Genomic DNA, 14,344 nt, shown 5'->3' on the forward strand with positions numbered 1-14,344 from the left:
ACATGAATTTCCTTATAATTTGTATTGACAAACTGTAAATTTGTAAACAAATGCATTCATTCTAAAAAAAAATTCATAAAGCTTTAACCTTTTGCGACAGTTGATCGTTGGACGACATGTGGCTCAAACTCGGTACTCCTTTTAGGTGTTGGTGATTCAACAGATTTCGTTTCACGTGCAGGAGGCTTGATAGAGGATGTAGCAGTACCCTTGTGTTGAAAATACTGGACAACTTTTTCTACATAACCATTTATGAACAAATTATTTCAAAAACAAACTACATATATGAATATGTATTATACCTGGCAAATGGGTCAGGTTGGATCGGTTTGGGTAACGGGTCAAAACGGTTTTGACGAGAAATGGGTCATGGGTCAAACAGGTAAAAATTTTAAACGGGTCCAAACGGGTCAGGTTGGGTCGGGTTGGGTGACAGGTCGAAATAGGTAATGGGTCAAATAGGTCCAAACAGGTCATATACTTTTACATTTGATTTTTTTACATTTATTATATTGTTTTAGTTATTATTATTTATTATATATAAAAAATATTAATATAAATAATAATTGATATAACCATTCATGGTTTTATAAATGATTGACAGATGAATCTTGTTATATTCGACCCATTTGACCCATTTACAAGACCCATTAGACCTTGTCTATTTATTGAACTTTAGGATTTGATACCCATTTGACCCGTTCTTTTATATTTTGTATAAGACCCAATAGGTTGAAGAAAAACTCATTGGACTTTTTTTTTTTTAGTTTTGCTTTACATTGCCAAACCTAATTTTTTTTAAGACCCAATTGACCCGAAAGCTTGACCCAATTCACCCAAATTAGAGAGGTAATGAATTATGAATATCAAGAAAAAGATTTTCACCTCTCGGGCTTGTTGACTTTTGACTCCGATCATGTAACACTGATTTAATAGGCGTCCTCGGTTGTGGTGGTCGCATACGAGCAGTTCTTGAGGGGTTATTAGAACCCGATGAAAGCTTTACAGCCTCATCACAGGTGATGTACTGTGTTTTACCCGTATCGACCCGTGCCTCTTTGAAACGGTGGCGGCTAGCCGGACTCTTTTTGTTTGGTGTAAAATTTGATCTTTTCGGTGCAGAACAAGATTCGCGTTTGTGATCTCTTAATGTTTTTGTTGGTGAAAGCAGCTTACTTTGTTCACATTCGTCACACGTCCAAAATGCGGGAGCCTCGTCCATAACTACCCTCATGCAGTAACTGAAAAACCAGTCAACATATTATTTAAAGAAAATAAAAGTTGTTTATAATAAACACTTGACCAAAATACCCCACCTACTGTCCAAAACACCACTCACTGGTTTCCACCCCTGTGCCAGAATTCTAACTGTATTGACACATTTGACCCGGCCGTTTCCACGACCCAATACACGACCATATGACACCAAAACGAGCAGTTTACTACTACTATATAACATAAAAATGACTTATAGGAGATAATTCTTACAGATGCTGGCGAGAACTTGTACACTCGCAACATGTTATGATTGCTGAAGAGTCACCGATATCACCACATATATCACAAACTTTCACCTACAATTTAGTACATATTTTGAGAAATGTTAAATCATATTTTTTAAGAAGTTCATTGTAATGTTGCTTTTGTTCAACTTGTATGGTAAAAGGTCAAGTAGTATACATCATGAATGTCATTAAATTCTAGGATGACTTTTATCAGATGATCAAAACTGGTAACAGTGGATGCCTGATTATGGAATCTAATCAGTCAATCCACAAATCAAATTTCCAATTAATTTTGAATTAAGCAGAAAAAGAAAGTTATCAAAGAAACTGCCATGTAAATTGTTCACATAATCTGCAGTGGAAAGATATCTATTATCAGTACAGTGTATAAATCTTCTTTTTATTATCCTATCCTATTATATTATATTTATGAAAAAACATCACCCCACTAAAAATTTAATACAAATAAAATAAAAAATGAATACAAAGCTGTCCCCCCACCACCCAACTGTTGCAAAACAAGGGGACTACTGTATGTTATTACTTGGTCCCACATCAGAAAAATGATAACCACATGTCCAGTTTGAACATGATACTATCATGTTCCAAGTGAAGTAGATTTCAAAAAATATTTAGCACATGTCTATAGCAACTTTAAGATAACAACTTTTTTAAGAGCCATAAAAGAAACAACAAATATCAACTTATAAAAGCTTTCTTTCATGTTTTTTGGAAGAAAGTTCCTGTTTCTATACAAGTTTCCCCCAAAAAAAAATATAAAAAAAATCAACTTATAATAATGAATGCAATGTATTACTCATGGATGGGTCATTGACTCATTGTTATCCACAAGTTTTCATAGAACATATGAAAGAAAGTACAACTAAAAGCTTCATTCAAGTACAGAACATAAATGATAACCAAAAATTATTAATTGAATATTGATTACATAATATACATATAATTAATATATAATGTAAATAATGATCATTTCAACCCTACACATATGAATAAGATATGAATAACATATAATGTAAGCCAATCATTAAGACTCGGAATGGTAAATCGGTTGCTAGGTAATTTGTTTGGGCGTTTTCCTTTTGTTTTTTAGAGTTTTATTTTGTGTTGGTCTTTGTAGTGGCGCTTATTCTTGTTTACGTTCCGGTATCGTTGCTTCTTTAAGTTGCTTAAAGCTCGGATTTAGTTAGCTCTTGCTCATTGTTTAGTAATTATAGTTTGTTTACTGCTTCCGAGCCTTGCAGTCGTTTATGGATTCGATTGTAACTTTGTTCATTCTTTTCATCTTCTGATGAAAAGATTCGTTATAATGTTGTAGTTTTTGCAAAAAGAAAAAAAAATAGGAATATCATACAAAGGTAATCTGTGAAACACAATGTGTCTTTTATTTTTATTATAATTATAAATATAAAAATATAATAATAATAATTAGTACAGTAATTAGTAATAATCTAGTAATATAACATATACGGAATAACATGTACAAACTTAGGGTATCCTAATAAACAAATTCCAAATAATCAGTCGAACCTACAAGTAAAAACCAAAACCAAATCATTTTAGAAAAAAAAGTAAAACCCTAAGCACACACTATTTGAAGTTTGACCAGTACAAAGACTTGGTCAACTTAAGTAGTACAGTAACAAAAATGCAAAAACTATGTATATATAGTTGTTGAGTGTCATATAAACTCAACTTAGCTTCTTAACTTCATCATCATCCACCAAGAAATCAAAACCCCATTTTGTAAAACCAAAAAAGTTTTTTACTTTTTATAGTAAAATTGTAGTATCTGAAGCAAAACATCATTTTTAGCAAAACCCTGATACAATCTAACAAATGGGTTTCGATTAATGGGGTTTTAGTAAAGAACTAGCAAATATTTGGAATAATTAGTAAATAAACAGAAGATTAATTAACATCTAGGGTTTGTAGTACAGAAATACCATATTTTGTTGGCGAGTTGGGTGTACACAAATGACACAAAATTCAGCTTCTATGATTGATCCAAAAACTGCGATCAAAAGTTTGGTTGATGTTCTGTACTCGTATAATAGAACACAGGTAGTGTTTGTTTTTTGTGTTCTGAAATTAAATTAGTTAATTAATTAAAATTTTAAAGAAATACGAGTAAGAATGTTTTGATTGGATGCAGAGAAGACAAAATTACAATTGGCGCAAAAGAGGAGTATTTTATAACGGTACGGAAAGACATGAATGTATATTTTTATTCATGAATAAAAAAAGGCCTGATCCTTGCATCAAAAAAATTTAGCCTTACACCATCAAATATGCATTACAATGTTGTACAGTACAATAGTTTAATGCACTTTTGGTGACGTATGGTTAAAATTTAGTGGTGTACGAATCAGCTACCATAAAAAAAAGAGGTGATTTTCGCACACCACTTTTAATTCATGTACACCTAATTACCTATTTTACCCTTATATATATATATATAATAATAATAATAATAATAATAATAATAATAATAATAATAATATAAGTTCAACTCTTTAGGAGTATAACTGTAAGTTTATGAGGCAAAAGTGTACATGAATTAAAAAGTTGTGTGTGAGGATCACCTCTCATAAAAAAAAAATACAGTAATATAATAATATTATAATTATATATTAAGGAGTATATTATATTATTATATCTTAAAATAATACTGCGTATATAATATATTATATCAAGCCGTAAAATACTCGCCATCCCCAGTAATCTAAACAGAGAAAAATCATAACTAACTAAAGGCAGCCTCAAAATCCTAACTAAAAGTTATAAGGTTATTCATGTTCGGGTTAACAGCAATCTATCACCGGGCATCACAATATTCGAACCTTAAACTTCTTGCAAAGCTATCAGGGACCTAACAATTGGCCTTGCAAAGCTATCAGGGACCTAACAACTGGTCTATCTTGTGATGATTTCAAAAATCCTAATTATAATTATTTATTAAGTTTCTATGCTTTTTATTATATGACGAGGTTCTTATAATATATTATAGGGAGTGATTATAATGCTTGTATTAAGTAATGCCTAAAGATTGAAGCATATGAAGATTAAACTTGAGTCTCCTTTAAAAATTCTCAAATCTCTAATCATTAAATTACCCTTTTAAAGAGATAACGAGGCGGGGTGGCCTCGTACTGCGGAAGGAAACGTTTGGTACATTCGTTAGACAAAAAGGATAAGAAACATGCAACTTGACCTTCTTCTCCCTTCACATTCTTCATTTTGAAAAACGAAAAAAATATATATAAATGAAAATAAGCACACTCCAACGGATTGTTTTTTAAAATAATCCAAACTCCAACGATGATCAACCCAACTCGAAAATCCGACTTGGACCTCGACGCAGACCCACGACACCGAGCCGACGCCTAGCAAGAGTGGTGCGACGGTCGGTTCTTCGCTGATGCCCCACGCCAACGCCGAAGGTCGACTTCTAGTGCTCTTAGTTGTCAAGAGAACCACATTATCGTGTGGCAATCTTGTTCCGTGAGACTAAATGTACTACTGTGTAATATTTGGAGTCATAATCTATTACGGAGTAGTAAACATGTAATTTTACTGAATGACTTGTGTGATTATGATTCACAAGACTTAATTTTGTACATTAATTAATTGATTGCTATATCTTCCTTATACTTCTAGTAGTGAATCCTAGCAATAATACGTGAGAATCAATCAAAACAGAGTTATCCATTTTCGAAGCTTGAAATTCAAAATTCACGATGAAATATTAATGAAACTGTATAAACTTGATTGCAATAGATGTTGGTTTATTTTGGCTAGTAGAAGATATGTTTATCCCACATTGGTGGGAGGAAGATGTGAGGGGTGAGTGACTTGGTTATATAAGAGGGGCTAAGTCTTCATTCCAAATCGCACCAATCAATACACTTTAAGTATTTGATTATTTCTTTCTTTCTTACCCTTGTTTGAGAGTTGTATTAGTTAAATATTTTGGAGAGTGTAGTTGGCTTAAGAGAGTCGTCTATATCATTGTAACAATTTGTGATATAGTGTATTTCTCTCTTTGGGGGCCGGTGGTTTTTCTCCTGTTTTGGAGTTTCCACGTTAAATCTTGTGTTGTGTATTGTTCTTATTTCTTTACTATTATTGTTGGGCTGGGTGGTGAGAATTAGTGAGACCGTAATTTCCCAACAACTGGTATCAGAGCGTCAGGTTTGACGGGGGTCTCGGTTATAGGAGTCGGAGTATGCTCTGTGGTTGCCACGTGAGTGGATCGTCCACATCAGAAACGAGTTCTATTGATCGTATAGGGTATCTGGTTAGACAATATTTTTTCTGATTCGTAGTAATAGTTGGATTTGTTAGTGGCCTAGTTGTGGATTTCCGATTTAAAGGGTCCTGGCTACCTGCTACATCTTTTGGCTATTCGAAACGTGAGCAAAATCAGAGAAAGTTGTTGTCTATAGGATACGGATACGATGTCGAAGTTCAGTCCAATGAGGTTTGATGTAGAGAAATTTGATGGGATGTGTCATAACCCGTCCTTAACCATAAGAACGAGTTAGATAACGTATGATTTCATTGCGAGGTATTGACCTCTATATGCGACATTTTTAAAAGAACAACTGCATTTATTTTACATTACAAACCATAACTCTTATTTTAATACAAGCTTTAGACAATAAAAAGATGATTATCGTTTAGCGATAATCTTAGACTTACAAACTTTACATGTGATGATAACAATACGATTTCTAGCATATTTTACATTACAAATCCTCCGATATGCAGTTTTATTTTTGACACAAATATGCATACTCAAGATCTTGTTTAAATTCAACATGTTGCAGCGGAAGCTTTTAGTTATCACCTGAGAATAGACATGTTTAAAACGTCAACATAAAGTTGGTGAGATATAGGTTTAATGCCGGCAGCGATATAGATATATAGACCACAAGATTTCATATATAAACATTTTAATAAAAATATTCTAAGTGGTTGAGCACTTGATAACCATACTTAACATTTAATCACGTCGCATATTCCCTTTATTATGAAATCTTACTACACCGTACCAAGTGTAGTCACGAAACGAAGTACTGTGCAACCGTTGAATACTGGTCGTCCAGTCCGGTTGGGGTTGTCAGGCCCGATAGATCTATCAACAGGATTCGCGTTTACAATACCGCTGTAAATAATAGTTACCAAGCTACAGGGAAGTATGCCAGTGGTACAACTCAACGTAGAATATATTTTTCAGTTACTTGTGTCCATAACGTAAAACATAAAATACATGTATTCTCATCCCGAAATACTTAGAGTTTAAAAGTGAGACTATATACTCACTTTTGCCTTGAAGATATATATATTTTGACTTGGTCTCCGATTGATATCACGAACCTATCCATATATAATATATCAATATATTTTCATTTTAAACAATCGTCACATATATATACTTATAATACTTTTAATGTCTTCTTAGTCCGTAGTTAGCAATTCAATTTTAATGGTTCATATTTAGGTGTTTAATAAATAAATAAAACCCCCCCTCGAAATAAATAAAACCCCATCGTATTCGTATTGGTCGGGATTAATCTTGACCCACGGTACCGGTGTTGTCAAATGACGTGTTGCGTACATAAAGTACCGGTGTTGTCAAATGACGTGTTGCGTACAATCATGGGATCTTATGATTAATCTTCTCGTATTGTTTACGGGTGATCCTGAAATATATAAAATTAAATTATGAGTACATATATATAAAATATCATGTTATTTTAAAAAGATGTGATTTATTTAATTTTTCTCCAATTATTTTCGTGGCTAAACTAGTCTTGGATATCTGATTTTGTTTTGGTCATAGTTTCTTCGTTACAACTCCGTTTTCGTTGGTTCAACTTGCCACTTCCTTGGATCGAGTCCTTCTTTAAGAATATGAACTGTAAATACCTTAGTTTGTATTCGAAATCACAGGTCATAGGTCAAACTTTGGTGAAACTTATGAAGTTAATCATTTTCCATCATGTAAACAACCTTAAATGATTATTTTTCTAAAAGTACTTATACTTTGAGTTAAATCATGAAATTTTTATGTGTTATCATATTCATAGTAAATATCATTTTTCCAGAAAATAAACCTCCAATTCAAGGTTCAAGATAGTTTTTAATTATCCAACCCAAAACAGCCCCCGGTTGCACTCCGACGTCGTAAAAACAGTTTTTAAGGTGTTCTTTGAAAAACCAAGTTATACCTTGTTAAATTAGAATATATTTATGATATATTACAGGTCTTGAAGTATTTTAAAAGTTAAGTTATAAGGATCTATTTAGTTTGCAAACAAGTTTGAAATCATTCAAACTATGTTCTTGTTGTTAAAATTGTATACCATAAAATAAGATAGCTATATATATATGAATCGAATAAGTTTATGAACAAAGTTACTACCTCAAGTTACTTGGACAAGATTTCTGTAAAATAGGAGTAAAAACCTAGAACCAAAAGAGTGGTGGAGTTGGATGAAAGATTGGAAGTAAACTTGTGTTCTTGGAAGGATTCTTGAAGTGTTTTTGTAAGGGTTTTCTTATGGTGTTTAAGTGATGTTCTTGAAGCTAGATTTTCATGGTGATAGGCTGAGATGGTTAAGGTGTTTAAGGGTTATGAAAGGGTGTTCCTAACTAGCAAAATGATGTAGCAAAGTTGAAGATGGATGGAGTATTTAAGGTGGTGGTGGTGGCGTGAATGATGAGGAACAAAGACATGATCTTTGTTGTATTTTTGTGTAATAATTCATGCATGCATCCAAACTCTAATTACCTCTCATCTAGGGCAGTAATAATGGCTAGTTAGGTGGTGATTTGATGTGTATATACTAATAGTAAATATGTATAGAAGCTAGGTATGATACGAGTACATATACTCTAGATATACGTATAGAAATCTTGTGAAAAATGGAATGAGAATTCAAATATAGCTATCTTTTGTGAATATACTTATATGGTTTTATGTATTTAAGTCCTTAAAAAGTGATTAAATACATTATATATACGATATATGTATAAACATTATAGGTCATAAGTATTTATGTCAAATGACGTTACGTATGGTTATCGTTTTGAAAACTTAAGTTAGTAGTTTCAAAATATACTTATAACTTATTGTTATTAATACAAAATGAGGTATTAAAACATTCTTAGATCATGTTAAATATGTATATATACATATATATACACAAACGTATAATTATCATATGTTATATAGTTCGTGATATCATCGGTCAAACTAGACGGTCAAACGTTGTGTAAAACTCTTTTCAAAAACATAAATCTCAACAATTTGGATTGCTTATCATGTTGGTAAGGTTTAATTTATGTAAATATTAATCTTATAAGTATAGAACGATCGAAAAAGTGCGGGTCATTACAGTACCTACCCGTTAAATAAATTTCGTCCCGAAATTTTAAAATTGTACCTATTTTGCGTCATCGAGAAACAAGTGTGGATACTTTTGTTTCATCTGACCCTCTCGTTCCCAAGTAAACTCAGGACCTCTTCGAGCATTCCAACGAACCTTAACGATCGGTATGTTGCTCTGCTTGAGCTGTTTAACTTCACGGTCCATGATTTCGATTGGTTCTTCGATGAATTGTAGTTTCTCATCGACATGGATTTCTTCAAGAGGAATGGTGAGGTCTTCCTTTGCAAGACACTTTTTAAGGTTTGAGACGTGAAAGGTATTATGTACTCCGGCGAGTTGTTGCGGTAACTCGAGTCGATAAGCTACTGGTCCAATGCGTTCGATGATCTTGAACGGGCCTACATATCTTGGGTTCAGTTTACCCCTTTTGCCGAAACGTATTACACCTTTCCATGGTGACACCTTTAACATAACCATGTCACCGATCTGAAACTCTAATGGTTTCCTTCGAACATCGGCGTAGCTCTTTTGGCGACTACGGGCTGTTTTCAATCTCTCCTTAATTTGTACTATCTTCTCAGTCGTTTCGTGTATGATCTCGGGACCAGTTAATTGTCGATCTCCTACTTCATTCCAACAAATAGGAGATCTACACTTCCTTCCATACAGTGCTTCGAATGGTGCAGCTTTAATGCTCGCATGATAACTATTATTATACGAGAATTCTGCTAACGGTAAATACTTATCCCATCCGTTTCCAAAATCGATCACACATGCCCTGAGCATGTCTTCAAGAGTCTGAATTGTTCTTTCACTCTGCCCGTCAGTTTGCGGATGATATGCGGTGCTCATATCCAAACGAGTTCCTAGGGCCTCTTGTAGCGATTGCCAGAACTTTGATGTAAATCTACTATCACGATCGGATATAATGGAAATAGGTATTCCATGCCTTGAAACAATTTCCTTTATATACAATCGTAATAGTTTCTCCATTCTATCCGTTTCCTTTATAGGCAAGAAATGTGCAGACTTGGTGAGACGATCAACAATCACCCAAATGGTGTCGTATCCCCAGGCAGTCTTTGGTAATTTCATGATGAAATCCATGGTAATACCATCCCATTTCCATTCTGGGATTTCTGGTTGTTGAAGTAACCCTGACGGCTTCTGGTGTTCTGCTTTGACCTTGGAACAAGTTAAACACTCCCCAACATATGTTGCAATGTCTGTCTTTAAATTAGGCCACCAATAATGTGTCTTAAGATCTTGGTACATCTTTCCAACTCCAGGATGTATCGAGTATCTTGTCTTATATGCCTCATTCAATATCAACTTCCTTAATCCACCCAACTTTGGTACCCAAATACGATTTGCAAAATATCGAATTCCGTCTTCCCGTTGAACGAGTTGCTTCTCATACTTCTTCATTGTTTCATTTCCTATGTTTTCTTTAGTAAGTGCTTCTCGTTGAACCTCTTTGATTTGTGAGTTGAGATTCATGCGAATTTTTATGTTCATCGCTCGTACTCGAATTGGTTCTCGTTCTTTTCTGCTTAGAGCATCGGCCACCACGTTCGCTTTTCCGGGATGATAGCGAATTTCGCAATCATAGTCGTTTATCAGTTCGACCCACCTACGTTGCCTCATGTTCAATTGTTTCTGATCAAAAATGTGTTGAAGGCTTTTATGATCAGTAAACATAGTGCATTTAACCCCATATAAGTAGTGTCTCCATATCTTCAATGCAAACACGACTGCTCCCAGTTCTAGATCATGCGTCGTATAATTCCGCTCGTGAATCTTCAATTGTCGGGATGCGTATGCAATAACTTTCTTTCGTTGCATAAGAACACAACCAAAACCTTGTCGCGAAGCGTTACAATATATTTCAAAATCATCGTTCCCTTCTGGTAACGATAAAATAGGCGCCGTAGTTAACTTCTTCTTTAGTAATTGAAATGCACTCTCCTGCTCAGAGGTCCATTCATATTTCTTCCCTTTTTGCGTTAACGCTGTCAACGGCTTAGCTATTCGGGAAAAATCTTGAATAAGCCTTCTATAATAACCGGCTAAACCCAAAAATTGGCGTATCTGTGTTGGTGTCTTAGGAGTCTCCCATTTTTCAATGGCTTCAATTTTTGCTGGATCAACCTGAATTCCTTTGCTACTAACAACGTGGCCAAGAAATTGCACTTCTTTCAACCAGAAAGCACATTTAGAAAATTTAGCATATAGCTGTTCTTTTCTCAACAACTCTAATATCAACCTTAAATGCTGCTCATGCTCTTGCTCACTCTTGGAATAGATAAGAATATCATCAATGAAAACGATAACAAACTTATCTAAATATGGACTACAAACTCGATTCATGAGGTCCATGAATACAGCTGGCGCATTCGTCAATCCAAACGGCATGACCAAAAATTCGTAATGACCATAACGTGTCCGAAAAGCAGTTTTCGGAATGTCCTCTTCTTTGACACGTAATTGATGATAGCCCGACCTTAGGTCAATTTTTGAGTACACACATGATCCTTGGAGTTGATCAAATAAGTCGTCAATTCTCGGTAGTGGATACCGATTTTTGATAGTTAACTTATTTAATTCACGATAATCTATACACATCCTAAAAGATCCATCTTTCTTTTTAACAAATAGAATCGGAGCTCCCCATGGTGAAGTACTTGGTCGTATGAATCCACGATCCAGTAATTCTTTTAACTGACTCTGAAGTTCTTTTAACTCGGACGGTGCAAGTCTATATGGAGCACGGGCAACTGGTGCAGCTCCTGGTACTAAATCTATTTGAAATTCTACAGATCTAAATGGAGGTAATCCCGGCAACTCTTCCGGAAAAACTTCAGGAAAATCTCTTGCCACAGGCACGTCGTTGATGCACTTCTCTTTTTATTTCTTTTCGACTTTATTAACATGTGCTAGAATAGCATAACATCCCTTTTCTAAACACTTCTTGGCTTTCAAACAGCTAATGAGTTTTAGCTTTGAGTTACCCTTCTCTCCATAAATCATCACCGGTATTTTATCCTTACAAGGAATGCGAATTGCCTTCTTGGCACACACAACTTCAGCTCCTACTTTGGACATCCAGTCCATGCCGACTATTACATCAAAACTTCCTAATTCTATGGGTATCAAGTCAATTTTAAACGTTTCTCCGACTAAATTTATTTTACAATCACGACAAATTTTATCGGCTTTAATTAGTTTACCATTAGCTAACTCAATCATGTACTTAGCATCTAGAGGTAATGATGAACAATTCAATTTAGCGTAAAAGCCTCTACTCACGTAACTTCTATCGGCACCAGTATCAAATATAATAGATGCGGATAAGTTATTAATGGTAAACGTACCCGTAACAAGCTCCGGGTCTTCACACGCCTCTCTAGCATTAATAACAAATGCTCTTCCACGTGCAGATCCATTATTCTTCTCTGGATTCGGACACTGGCTCTTATAATGACCCTGTTTTCCACACCCATAACAAGTAATGGTAGCCAAAGTAGTTCTATTTGCATTGGTGGCAGGAGTCTTGGTACCATTTGTATTTGTAACGAGAGCCCTACAATCTTCAGCAAGATGACCCTTTCGATTACATTTGTTGCATACTACATTACAGTAGCCAGAGTGATGTTTGTGGCATCGGTTACATAAAGGATTTTGTCCTTTGTAACCAAAGATTAAACCACTACCCGCACCTTGCGTGATTTCTTGTTTTTTAAAAGATTGTTGTTGGTTACCTCGATCATAATTTCCATTCCACTTTCTTTTGTTACCTGATACCTTCACATCAGTATTGGATACTTTCTTATCCATGATGACCTGATCCATTAGCTAGTTTGCCATGGTTATAGCTTCATGAATTGTCTTAGGTTTCGATGCTGTAACATTTGCCTTGACCTTTTTGGGCAAACCATCTTTGTACATTTCAATCTTCCGTTCTTCGGTTGGAACCAATTCAGGACATAGCAAAACTAATTCCATGAATCGCTGAGTGTAGTTGGTGATTTCAGTACCAACAACCTTCAGGCTTCGTAACTCATCTTCCAACTTCCTAACCTCGTTCCTTAGACAATACTCGTTGATTAACATTGTTTTGAATTCTTCCCATGGAGTATCATAAGCTACATCTCCTCCTACAGCCTTCACAAAATTTTTCCACCACGTGAGTGCACTATCTTGTAAAGTGCACGATGCATACTTGGTCATGTCCTTTTCAACACAACCACTGATTTTAAACACAGTCTCCATCTTTTCTATCCACCGGGTTAAACCGATCGGTCCTTCTGTTCCACTGAATGATGAGGGCTTGCAAGCTTGAAAAGTTTTGTAGGTGCATCCTACACGAGGATTTGGGTTAACTGCAGCAGCTCTTGCAGCCTCGACCCATAACATTCTGTCGTTTACTCGCTGGTTGATGAATTCCTCGACTTCTTGTTCCGTCATTCGATTCAATCGCGCCATATTCTTCTATAAGAATGAAAAGAAAATAATTATTCACATGGAATATTATAGATGTAGTGTATATTTACAGTACATTATAGCTTATTAATAATATGAACCAGGTATTATTATAAAAGCCTTTTCTTCTTATTAGCGTTTTATAATTATATCTAGGGTAGTACCTACCTGTTAATGTTCATACTTAATAGCTTAGTACAGAACCAATTACTACTATCTAAATAATATTTAACCATGGAAAATTATTGCATTTCATACTTCACTATTTTACATATGCTTATCTTACATCGAACATTAAGCAAACCATACTAATAATATTATACAAAACATTATATGATCCCATGGTTTAATACGGCAGCGCATCGTTTGGTCTATTTTCTAGGACGTTTAGGTTCAAAGAATCGCTTAACGCTTATCCTGGCTGTCTGCCTATATTTTGGCTGTGGGGCTGAAGAACTGGATGCCGGGATAGAACGAATAGGAATAGCGGGAATAGGGGTGGTAGTGTCTAGTGGAGTTGGTGCCACATCATCCTTACTAAACTCGGGATTTGAATTTTCTAATTCATTAGCCTTTCGTTTCTTTCCTAGTTCGAACTTGTCTTTTGTAATTTCCTGTATTTCTTCCTCGGGTTCACTTTCCTCCTCGAGTTCACTTTCCTCCTCGGGTTCACTTTCCTCCTCGGGTTCACTTTCCTCCTCGGGTTCACTTTCCGGGTTCTCTATAGTCGGTTCATCCGGAATTTGTGAGTCTTCCCTAAAGATATTATTTTCGTCTTCGGATAGGTTAATGACTGGAACACCATCTGAAGATTCTGGTTCGGAGTCGCTGAATGTGATAACAAGTTTTGAGCCCGACATCTATCACACAACAACTAACCCATTAGTACTATATAATATTTACATATAAATTTTAACCAACAATGATAAGCAATGGTTT

General features: G+C 35.0%; 1 long non-coding RNA gene across 1 annotated transcript in view; it reads right to left on the bottom strand.

Annotated features, from left to right (window-relative positions):
• Positions 1 to 1,193: 1,193 nt before the first annotated feature.
• Positions 1,194 to 14,344, bottom strand: part of LOC139839500 (uncharacterized) — a 50,756-nt gene continuing 37,605 nt past the window's right edge. The window contains exon 3 of the long non-coding RNA XR_011756972.1: positions 1,194 to 1,241. This is a non-coding gene — a long non-coding RNA (uncharacterized lncRNA). The remainder of the gene's footprint in view (positions 1,242 to 14,344) is intronic.

The sequence above is a fragment of the Rutidosis leptorrhynchoides genome, chromosome 4 (genome assembly GCF_046630445.1).
Source record: "Rutidosis leptorrhynchoides isolate AG116_Rl617_1_P2 chromosome 4, CSIRO_AGI_Rlap_v1, whole genome shotgun sequence".
NCBI lineage: Eukaryota > Viridiplantae > Streptophyta > Magnoliopsida > Asterales > Asteraceae > Rutidosis > Rutidosis leptorrhynchoides.